The sequence below is a fragment of the Phalacrocorax aristotelis genome, chromosome W (genome assembly GCF_949628215.1).
Source record: "Phalacrocorax aristotelis chromosome W, bGulAri2.1, whole genome shotgun sequence".
In the NCBI taxonomy this organism is placed as follows: Eukaryota; Metazoa; Chordata; class Aves; order Suliformes; family Phalacrocoracidae; genus Phalacrocorax; species Phalacrocorax aristotelis.
This window is the reverse complement of record NC_134310.1, coordinates 405,030-416,574: the sequence shown is the minus strand read 5'-3', so window position 1 is coordinate 416,574 and position 11,545 is coordinate 405,030. Positions and strand designations below refer to the sequence as shown.

Sequence of the window (11,545 nt, the reverse complement as noted above, 5' to 3'; positions counted from 1 at the left end):
GGCTCCGTGAGCCGCGGGGGAGCGGCGCTGCCGCGGCTGTTCGCCGCGTGCTCAGGGGCGGCCGCGGGGCTCCGCAGGGCCTCGGCGGCGAGGGCGGCTGTGGGATGGCCTACGGGCCAGCGGCTCTCTCACCTGCTGGCGGCCGGGGCGCGGCGCACCTCCCGGCAGCCGTGCGTTCGCTGTTGTGCTGTGGCCTCTTGCACGGCGGCGTGCGGTCAACAGTCTGCAGAGTGTCCGAATGGTAAATAATCTGTTCTTTTCCCTCAGTATTACTTCCTTAGCCAAGACGCCACTTACACAGGCTCTTTCTGCTCGTTTTTAGAATAGTCGGAAATCTCGCAGAAAAGATGATACCGTTTCTCATAACATATGAGACCAACCTTCTCCCACGGAGGCGAGCAAACCAAACCTTTGGCGACACACCCTCGATTATGCGAGCTGACAGCGGTGAAATGTGGTTAGTGATCCAGATGCTGCGTCAGAGAGGGACAGATTTGTGAGGGTGAGAGATGCGGCTGTGTGTTTGTCAGCGTGCAGCATCGCAGAGCGGGGGCAGGTGTCAGCTTCGTTTCACTGGAGTGGCAGTCCATGGGACCAGAGTGCCCCTGTTAAATCGATGACTGAACCAACAGTTAGAACTTCCTTTTTCATGCTTAAATACCATCTATCGCTCTGTCTTAGAGCCTCATTCCGGAGGAAAATAATAATCGGGGCGGTTTTTTAAAGTTTATTTCCACCCTTGTGTTTTTTTCCCTTTTTCATATCCATTTGTTTCTGACATCCCTTCTTTTCCTCCTACCTAATCTGTGAGTAAGAGCAATTTAAGAGTCAGTTAAGTAGGTTCAGGGCCCGCTAAAGAGGATGATCTTGGAGTCATTCAGGAGAGATTAAGTTCTTTTTTTAAAATGGCATACATCTACTTCAGCATGGATGAAAGTAAAACCTTACATATTCACTGGGAAAAGCACGTTCCTTTTCTTAGGTACACAAAGGATTAAGCAAATATATTGATGAGATGAGAACGTGCAAACAAAATACATCTGAGATAAATTTCAGAAGAACTTACATAAGTATCTTGAGTATTCTTGATAAATGAATATTGTTAATATAGAGCAAGAAGTACTTGATGTTTTGTTTTGTATAGTGTCTTCCATCCAACTATATTCTGAAATAGCTCTAATTTCAGAATATATTTTGGTTTTTTAGAGTACATCTGTGTGAGATGTTAAGGGAATTGGGAGTCTCATCTTAGCAGCTAACTAGACACAGAAAACTCAGATGGTTTTCTGTTCTTTAAAGATCTAGAAAGTAATTTTTCAGGTAAAAATCCAGAACACTGGAGCAAAACAGTATGCTGCAATTACTTCTGGAGGATGAAATAGTGTGTGTGTGTCAGAGATCCAAACAGCAGCGTGAAGCCCTATCTTGTCTACTTCATACATTTGGCAGTAATCTTGGAACTTTTCATGCCAATAAAACAACCACACTGAAAGAGACTAGAAAACCAAAAGCACTAACCTTGAAACAAATCCGTCTTTTACCCACTCACCCACACACATAAGCAGGTCTGAAATTCTGCCACTTAGAGGGACTAGCATAGACGTAATACGTGCTTTAAGAGATCAGATGCTGTACTGCATAACTTTATGACGTTATAATACATTGCCGCAACTTATGAGTAAAATAGAAGCCTCAAACTTATTAAAAATAAAACTTATTAGGTAAAATAGAACATTGTGCAGTTACTTTTGCATATATCATTCTTGCTACCAACTCCCCTGTCATTTGACTGATTGTGCCCCTTTGTTTTATAAAATACTTCATAGTTGTTTCATAATTGTCACAGAGCATGCAAAACTCCAGAGTATTTGACAGCAGTCCATAGTCAAGGAACAGGATTTCCCAGATCACCGTATGGTTATTTCTTAATTACCGTACTGTCAAAAAGGATAACTCCACTTAGTTTGTATAATCACTCTGTACTGAGTGATTATACACTCTACACTGCAATAACTGTCTCAGTTCAGCTACTCGTTTCCCTCAGTTGAAGAAGAAAATGAAGTAATCGAACTGTATGTTTATGCGCACATACAAAGTTGGACACGTATAAATATATATTTTAAACATGGATTGGCTAAGTGGCAGAAAGTCTAGGGATATCAAACTTTAAAATAGTGGATTTAAAAAGACAGCAAATGACTGGTTTTCTTCATCTCTTCCCTTTGTGGCCTTTGCACTTACACTATTAAACTCTCATCCCTCTTGGTGCAAAGGAGGTTTGATTACTGCCAAGGAAGTTTGACCCATACACATGAACATGTGTGTAACCATGTAGCTATTCTGGGAAGCCCCACAGCAGCGCAAACTGCACGAATAGTCTTCCTTAAAGCCCATGTTGGTTGCCTACTGTCAAGGTCACTATGATCTCACTGAGATGACCTCTCTCAGAAAATACAGTTCCTGCCAGAGATGTCTCTCAGCAGGCTACTTCTACCAGTATACGTTGCAGTTTGTATAATGTTCTATTGATGTAGACCTATCTATCATCATATCAAGTCTGCAGTTATTGCACTCCCAATTTTTTCTATAGGATGCACAATGCTATACACAATTTATACCAGCAGAAAGGACCAATGAACGTAAGCCATCTTCTTCAACAGCGTAAACTATCAGTAAACTTAGCAAAAGAGGTTTTTGCAGGTTAAAATTGCACATACATGGGAAGGTGGGCCAGTATAACTGTTAGTTGAGGACATGACCCCATCACATGTCACATGTCACAGTTTTGGAATGTGGTCGTAACCTAAGGTAGGTAGTAAGTGCCTTGGCTATGGTTACACAATAGGTTAATATCACCTCATGTTTTAGACAGCTACGTCTGCAGGATAGGCATGTACCTCTGCTATGACCAGCCTGGGCTCCTTGTATAGCTAGGACAGAGAACTGAGTACTAAAACTGGCAACGGCCAGCTCATCTTAAGTGGATGCCTAAAAGATATTGAACAAACTAGCACAGAAGTACCAGTTTCCTCATATCAGTCACAGAGTAAGCTAGGTCCGAAGCAGATATCTCTATCACACATACATTCACTTAAGATGAATCTTGCATTGAATGTCTTGGTAGTTGATCACCCTCCTTTTCTCACCATCCTTCAGCAATATCACCCGTTTCTCTCTCTGCAGGGTTTCCTGCTTGTTGCAGTCTAGACCCATGATAAGGAAAGTATTTGTCAGCATTATATGTATTTGTTCAAACACAAAAAGAATGTGTTTTATCCATCAGATGAGCTCTCAGTTCACTTCCTCAGCCACAGACACTCCAACGGTCAGGCTTTAATCATGTACCTGCTTTCCAAAAGGGATTTTTTAATTTGGAGTGCAAGTATTTGAAGACTGCAAAGAAAACATGCACATATTTCAGTTACTGTCAGTGGCTATGGTAATGCTTGAAAATAATAGACCAGCAGTCCTGACAAGCTTTTTAGGCATGACTGTGCAAAGGCAGAACAGAATTCTTCAAAATATTTAGTTTTATGGAAAAAGGAAAATCACAGACTGCTTTTTTATCTGTAAGCGTTATTCTCATGGCTTTTTCAGGCTTTTCTCCTCATTACAAATTTTTGTCTATCCAATTCAAGAACGGAAACAAACATCTATGGACTACACAATTAAAAAGGCAACACTTGCCACAGCTAAGGCTTTAAACATTCAGAATATGTAGTATCATGAACAACCAAAGCTTCGCTACGTACCCCATACATACTCCCATTTCCATTTTTAGCCCTATTGCACTTCGAAGAAGAAAGAAGAAAGTGGTTGTTTCCTAGGTCTGGCTTGCAACAGTGGGTCTGTTTCTAGAGGGACCTGGACAGGCTGGAGAAATGGGCCAGCAGGAATCTTGTGAAGTTTGACAAAGAGAAATGCAAAGTCCTGCGCTGGATGAGGAATAACCACATGTATCAGGAGAGTCGGGTGCAACAAGATGGAAAGCAGCTCTGCAGAGAAGGACCTTGGGGTCCTGGTGGACAACATGTTGGACATGAGACAGCAATTGCACCCTTGCAGCAAAGATGTCCGACAGCGTCCTGGGCAGTACTGGGAAGAGCATCACTAGCAGGTCAAGGGAGGTGGTCTTTCCTCTCTACCACGTAAATAATAATTTACATTCTCTATTCCTAGATTAAACAGGATAGTACTCTTGCAATCTGTGACTTGCACATCCTTCCTTATCATAGAATAATAGAATGGGTTGGGTTGGAAGGGACCTTAAAGATCATCTAGTTACAACCCCCCTGCCATGGGTAGGGACACCTTCCGCCGACCAGGTTGATCAAAGCCTCATCCAACCTAGCCTTGAACACTTCTATGGATGGGCCATCTGCAGCTTCTCTGGGCAACCCGTTCCAGTGTCTCACCACCATCATTAGTGAAGAATTTCTTATATCTAATATAAATCTACCCTCTTTCAGTTTAAAGACATTACCCCTTGTAATGCCCTTGTGAAAAGTCCCTCTCCAGCTTTCTTGTAGGCCCACTTCAGCTACTGGAAGGCTGCCATAAGTCTCCCCAGAGCCTTCTCTTCTCCAGACTTAACAACCCCAACTCTCTCAGCCTGTATTCATAGCAGTGCTCCAGCCCTGTGATCATCTTTGTGGCCCTCCTCTGGACTTGCTCCAACAGGTCCATGTCCTTATGTCAGGGGCCCCAGAGCTGAACGTGGTACTCCAGGTGGGGTCTCACCAGAGCAGAGCAGAGGGGGAGAATCGCCTCCCTTGATCTGCTGGTCACACTTCTTTTGATGCAGTCCAGGATGCTCTTGGCTTTCTGGGCTGCGAGTGCACATTGCTGGGTAATGTTGAGCTTCTCATAAACCAACACCCCTAAGTCCTTCTCCTCAGGGCTGATCTCAATCTGTTCGCCACCCAGCCTGTATTTGTGCTTGGGATTCCCTCGACCCATGTGGAGGACCTTGCACCTTATGCTTTACCAGCAGACTCCTTAAAACTCAGAGGAAAAAGAGTTCTTATGATTAACACTGGCAAAATGTAGTTCTTAACATTAATTATAGGATTAGCCTACTTACTTTTGGATGGAAAGCTCCCAACAGCTTTCCAATCAATACTCAGCAGCAACATAAAAACTGACATGGATCAGAGCACGCTTCCACTAAAATCCATGGAATTTTTGCTATTGATGTGAAGCTAGCAGTTGCGTGTTGCATAGTTGCATGCTTTACAAAACAGAAATATCCCATCATGGAGTCATCATAGAATCATTTTGGTGGGAAAGACCCTTAGGATCATTGAGTCCAACTGTAAACCTAACACTACCAAGTTTGCCACTAAACCAGGACCCTAAGTGACACATCTACATGTCTTCTAAATACCTCCAGGGATGGTGACTCCACCACCTCTCTGGGCAGCCTGTTCCAATGCGTGACAACCCTTTCGGTAAAGAAATTTTTCCTAATATCCAATGTAAACCTCCCCTGGTGCAACTTGAGGCCAGTTCCTCTTGTCCTATCCCTTGTTACTTGGGAGAAGAGACTGACAGCCGCCTCACTACAACCTCCTTTCAGGTAGTTGTAGAGAGCGATAAGGTCTCCCCTCAGCCTCCTCTTCCCCAGACTAAACCCCAGCTCCCTCAGCCGTTCCTCATAAGACTTGTTCTCCAGACCCCTCACCAGGTTTGTTGCTTTTCTTTGGGCTGCGCTCCAGCACCTCAATGTCTTTCTTGTATTGAGGGGCCCAAAACAGAAGACAGTATTCGAGGTGTCAAGTTGAGGGGTACAATTGCTTCCCCGCTCCTGCTGGCCACACTATTGCTGACACAGGCCCGGATGCTGTTGGCCTTCTTGGCCAACTGGGCACACTGCTGGCTCATGTTCAGCCAGCACCCCCAGGGCCTTCTCTGCCAGCAGCTTTCCAGCCACCCTTCCCCAATCCAGTAGTGTTGCACGGGGTTGTTGTGACCCAAGTACAGGACCCATCACTGGGCCTTGTTGAATATCATACAATTGGCCTTGGCCCGTCGATCCAGCCTGTCCAGATCCCTCTGTAGAGCCTGAGCAGATCAACACTCCCGCCCAACTTGGTGTCATCTGGAGACTTGCTGAGGGTGCACTTGATCCCCTCATGCAGATCATTGATAAAGATACTAAAAAGCTGGCCCCAATGCTGAGCCCTGGGGAACGCCACTTGTGACCAGCCACCAACTGGATTTAACTCCATTCACCACAACTCTATGGGCTTGGCCGCCTGGCCAGTTTTTTACCCAGCGAGGAGTACGCCTGTCCAAGCCACGAGCAACCAGCTTCTCCAGGAGGATGCTGTGGGAAACGGTGTCAAAGGCTTTACTAAAGTCCAGGTAAACAACATCCACAGCCTTTCCCTCATCTGCTAAGTGGTTCATCTTGTCATACATGGAGATTAGGTCAAGCAGGACCTTCACAGGCAGGATCATCACAGCTATGTGATCTGTTTCAGCCTTGAAACAAAGCAAATGCCTCAAATCTCGGGGCAAGCTTGCTCTGGTGCTTGAAGGTGTCATAACGGCTGTAGTGGAGCTGACCAAAAGGAAAGCGTGCTCAAGCTTCAGATAAATTTCTTAGTGGTAACTGCTGGCAAAGACACATTCAAAATTACGTGCTGGGCTAAGAACTGGAGCAGCTGAAGTACCAGGATGCAGCCCTTGCCATTCCCTGCTGGAGCAGTGGTGATTACAAAAGACTAGACAAGCTCTCTGAAGCAGCTGTGGGTTGAAACACCACAGCAAGATTCCCCAGAGCTTGTCTGCCATACCCCACAGTCTAGATCACCACACTGGTAGAGTCTATTGGTTGTTATAAAATCCCTGAAACTCTTTCTGTAGGTGAGTTACATGGCAGACTTAGGTAACTGAAGGATCTTGCTGATTGCCTATGCAGATCCCTCAAGCATGCTATGTTTGTTTTGTTATTCTTTCTTTTCCGAACTATTCTGTTTAGTTTCACGTCAGGAAACTGAAAAGTTTTTCCATTGCAACCCGGAGTTGAAATTATTCATCTATATCTTATTCTTTACCTTTTGTTAGGATCCTGAAATGCAATATGCCATAGACTATAAGGCATTATTGTACAACTATTTTTTTTCTTGTTCCAAGATAGAGATCAAAAGGATATAAAACAAAGAAATAAACCAGGGACAAAGATGAAAAAGCTGAAGAGCAGCTGGAGACAAATCTCAACTGTTTGGGATCCCCAGAATTTGTTTTCAAACTGATTATCTTCATTCCATGCAACAATGTCAATCTAATGGTACAACAAAGTCAGTTTTTTTTAGGAAGTTCTCTCATTCAGATACCTTTGTTCCCCTGTTGGTTTTGCTATGACTGAAACCAAACACAGCTTCCTGGAACCCAGTAACTTAGCATTCTTTTAGATTCTTTCTACTCCTCCTCTCCTCTCACCTACACAAAGGAAGAGTAGAGGACACATCACTAGACTGAGAGATAAAGATAATTGTCTCTTTCCCAGGGGAATCTGTGTCAGGCCTCTTCCTGGCCACCAGACACCATGATCTCAATTTCCCTCTGTCTTTTCAGCACCCTTCCGGTTTGTTTTCCTTTTTTTTTTGGTCTGATTTCTTATGGTAGTCATGAGGTTCCTGTAACGAATATGAAAATCAGATCCATGTTTCTGAACTGACCCTTCTCCAAACTGTACCAGTTGGAAGAAGGAAGCTAATTTCCTTCTTCCTAGTGTTAGAGGGGACTGGAAGGGCGGGGGCAGGTGACTGAACATCAGTAATCCTGTTTTCCATCCCTGTAATTCCCATACCTTGAACGTAGAGACTGAAGAAAGGGAAAGGTGGATATCTGGGGTCAATGTCTTAAAATGTTTTCTACACTTTTATGAAAATCAAAACTGTTGGAAAAAATATTCAAAATGCTTGGAAAAAACCCTCCCACCCCCAAATGTCATAGGGTTCACCAGTCCTGATAATAAGGTGGCTTTTTTCAGTGAAGACTAAATGTATGAATTCTAATACTCTAAGAAAAGAAGAGAGGGTCTACGCATATTTGTGTGTGTGTGCGTGCGTGCACTCACATGAAAACCTTGGTGGCTTTCAAGAATTTGGATGGCATCCAAAGATTTTATTATGGTCACTAGGCTGTCTCATCAATTGTGCTTGGGAGATTTTTAAAACCTCACATGAATATGGAAGCTCACTCCTTTAAAAGTCTTCTTTCCAGGCATGGAAAGCTGCCCTGCAATCCACTGTGGCACACAGGAAAACCTGCAGAGACTCCCGAATTAGAGAAATTCACGTCTGAGGCAGGGAACTGTCCCTTCAAGTTGTTTTGACTACGTGCGCTCACTATAGGGAACAAAAAATGTTTCCACTTTATAAGAACTTTCCTGAATTCTGCCCTGAAAATTACATTTTAATTCAAATACAGTAACAGGGAAATGATGGTTCAGCAAAGAGAGAACACAAAATGGCTTACTGGCCCGAAAAGTACTTGGATTAGCAGGGACTGACAGTCTTCTCTATTCGAGAAAATATATGGCACCATCAGTCCAGTTACCAATGGGTAGGTGCTCACTCAGAAAAGCATAATCTTATTTGCCAGAAGTTTCAGCAGAAACAGCAGAGAACATATGAATATGGTCTTGCTTAGCACTTGCTAATCTCTCTCACACATCTAGAATGCATCTTCATAAGATACTTCCTTGGGCGGGGATCCACTGGCAGGATGATAAATTCTGTATAATCATAATGAATGAAATACCTTGACTGTCTCAGATTCTGCCAAGCAATAGATGGTATAATTTCTCTGTCATTATTCTAAGAAAATGCTGTCATATTTTCCAGAGGTCTTAGCAGAGAAGTCAAAGATCCTGTGGATATACAGTACCTACGAATCTATACTTCAGCCTCCGATGTTGTGAGCATTTGGGCACACCAAAGAGACCACACTGGAAGGGGACAGAAGAAAGAAAAGGGACAAAACAAATGAGGCTACAGTGAAGTCTTTCTAAAAAGAGTGTTGGGGGAACCATTGCTTATCACGCTAAACTTCTGAGGTATCTTGTGTTGAACTTAGGAATTCTGAGCAGAAATGCAGGTGACTATATCTGTAACTAAAGTGTAAAAACCAAATATGTCTTATACCAAGAGAAACCTGCAGTACAGCTGGTAGGCTGCACTTACCTGGCTAGTCCCTTTCCCATCTTAATGATTAGTCTGTGAGCTTTACATATATCCATGAAAGCAAGCATTTTTACACAGACCCCAATTATTTTATGGTTTTTTTCACGATAGATAGGAGCATGCTGAAACAGACTCTGGTTTTTGCATTGGCTGTGCTTAAAATTTATGCGTAGTGTATGAAATGCTGTGTGGAAAGAAACTGTGACTAGCTAGGAGAAACCCATAATTGCTAAACCAGACGGTAGACTCCTGGTAAAAATACTACATCGGTGATGATAATGACATTGATGTCTCCAGAACACAGAACCCAGGGATTCTTACCACTAACAATAATGTCAGAAGCATGAACTTTCGGAGGGCTAAAGAAGATGGCTGCTTGTTCCATGACATGTGTCGGAACTGGTGTTTTTGTGATGACTGGTGTTTCTGCCAACCTCGAGGTGCCTTCCTCCTCCTTTTCTGACATCTATATGGAAAATGGATCTGCAAGGCCCCAAGCATGCTACTGCTCGGTAGAGAGGCAGTATGTATGTCAGATGGGAAAGAACCATTAAATCATGTTGTTTCAGTGAGCTCAGTGAAACTGAGGCATTCCACTACCTTACTGACACAGAGTGCTATTCCTTGGAGATCTGCACAAGAAAGGGTATTTCTGCAAATCAATTCTAGTAAACAGCTGACCTGGCACATTCACGCAAATCCACAGCATGAAGAGGAACCACAAAGATGGGCACAGATAGACAGCACAGACTGCATTTGTCTGAAAGGCACATTTCTAGTATCATCAGACGGTGATTAAGGATCCTTCTCCACTGGGTTCTTGCCTGCAGGACCAATGAGATTTCCTAGACAGGTTACAAGCTTAACACAGACTATCTTAAAAGCAGCAAAGCAACCTACTGCATCTCCAGAACAGACAGAGATCGGAAGCATTTCCCCAAGCACGCTGAGAGGTGAGAGATAACATCTGTACTGACACATCTGTAGGCTATTTCCAGAAATATGACAGTGCCCCACATGTAAGGTAATAAAGAGAGTGATTATGCATTTAGATAACAGTATAAAACCAATGCAAAGTTTACCTTGTGCTTTGTCAGTGAAAGATGGAAGACATGTAAGCAATTTATAAGTGCTGCTTTTGAACGACTCAGTGTTGGTCTGTCAAGATAGATGCATGCCCTGTCAACCGTATATGTAACACCAGAGTGCCTCCCCTGGGAAAGTCACCTTCAGAGCACCTCTACAAACAAGATTGTGTGCTTAAGTCCAGCGTGGACTGAGGCAGAGGCATTGAGGGCTGGGCCAGCCACAGACAGTGAGAAGAGGTAAATTGCACTAGTCCTATTTTTGGCTCTACCAAGGAGATGCTTCAGCCTGGCCTATGTTCTCCAGCTGTGACACTAGGGGTTTGAGTTTTGTTTTTTTCTGGGACCATGCAATAGCATTTTAGACTTAGCACAGCTTTCTAAAGCTGTTCCTGTAAGCAAAAGACTCGCTCTCCTTTACGTAATGTGGCCCTGGAAACAACGGAGAGGAAAATAACTGGGCATCCCAGAAAACATCACCTTTGCTTATGAATTCCATTTATCAAATTGGTGAAGGAACGGTGTCTTTTCAGAAATTTTAAGCAATACTTTGACAAACCAGCTCCATTTAATCTCTACTCCAAGAGATCTGGGAGTAGTAAAGTAATTTTTCTTGTTGACTGAAGAGTTTCTTAAAATGTACCACAATATTAAAGAGACAGTTAATATTTTGACCCGTTATTATTTTCTTAATTTCCCTGTCGCAGCCTTCAGGATTCTCCCCTGTTCTTCCTACTAGTCCAGAAATCTGTGTACAAAGTGTATTACTTAATTTCAATTACAATGTTAATTACAGAAGACAAGTGGTTACTGAATCTTGCACCATAATTAATCAACCTGATATTTACTTACTACATTGTTCATTCTGGATTAAGCTGTAGCTGGACAAGCAGGGCAAGGAAAGGGAGTGACAGGAGCATTATCATGGCACACTGCCTCCCATTGGGAAAGTTCATCTTCCTTCTGAAAGAGACGCCTTCAGGGATCATGTAATTTGAATTCCCTGTGAATTTAGTGTCATCTTAGCTTGACCAGCTCTGGAAGAACATATTAACCTCCTCTTGTGATTTTCAGAGAACCATTCTAATTTAGCAAGTAATTAAGGGTCACATGTAGGATAAAGAGCTAGATAAGCTTGGATTACGCACAGGAAGCTTTGTTTCCAAGGCAACCCTAGCAGAGGGGGTGTTAATGCTGAGGTCAGTCAGTTAATGAACTGGGATGGTAACTGGCTGCAAAATGTATTAGAACTGGGGAAATGAAACT

At 43.3% G+C, this 11,545-nt stretch overlaps 1 long non-coding RNA gene across 2 annotated transcripts; it reads left to right on the top strand.

Annotated features, from left to right (window-relative positions):
* Positions 1–17: 17 nt before the first annotated feature.
* On the top strand, positions 18–10,953 carry LOC142049610 (uncharacterized). Of its 2 annotated transcripts, none has more exons than XR_012657795.1 (3): positions 18–241; positions 323–502; positions 8,856–10,953. It is a non-coding gene; the product is annotated as an uncharacterized LOC142049610 (long non-coding RNA). The 2 variants fall into 2 exon arrangements; XR_012657794.1 differs by having other exon boundaries at positions 21–241; positions 323–457.
* The last annotated feature ends 592 nt before the right edge of the window (positions 10,954–11,545 follow it).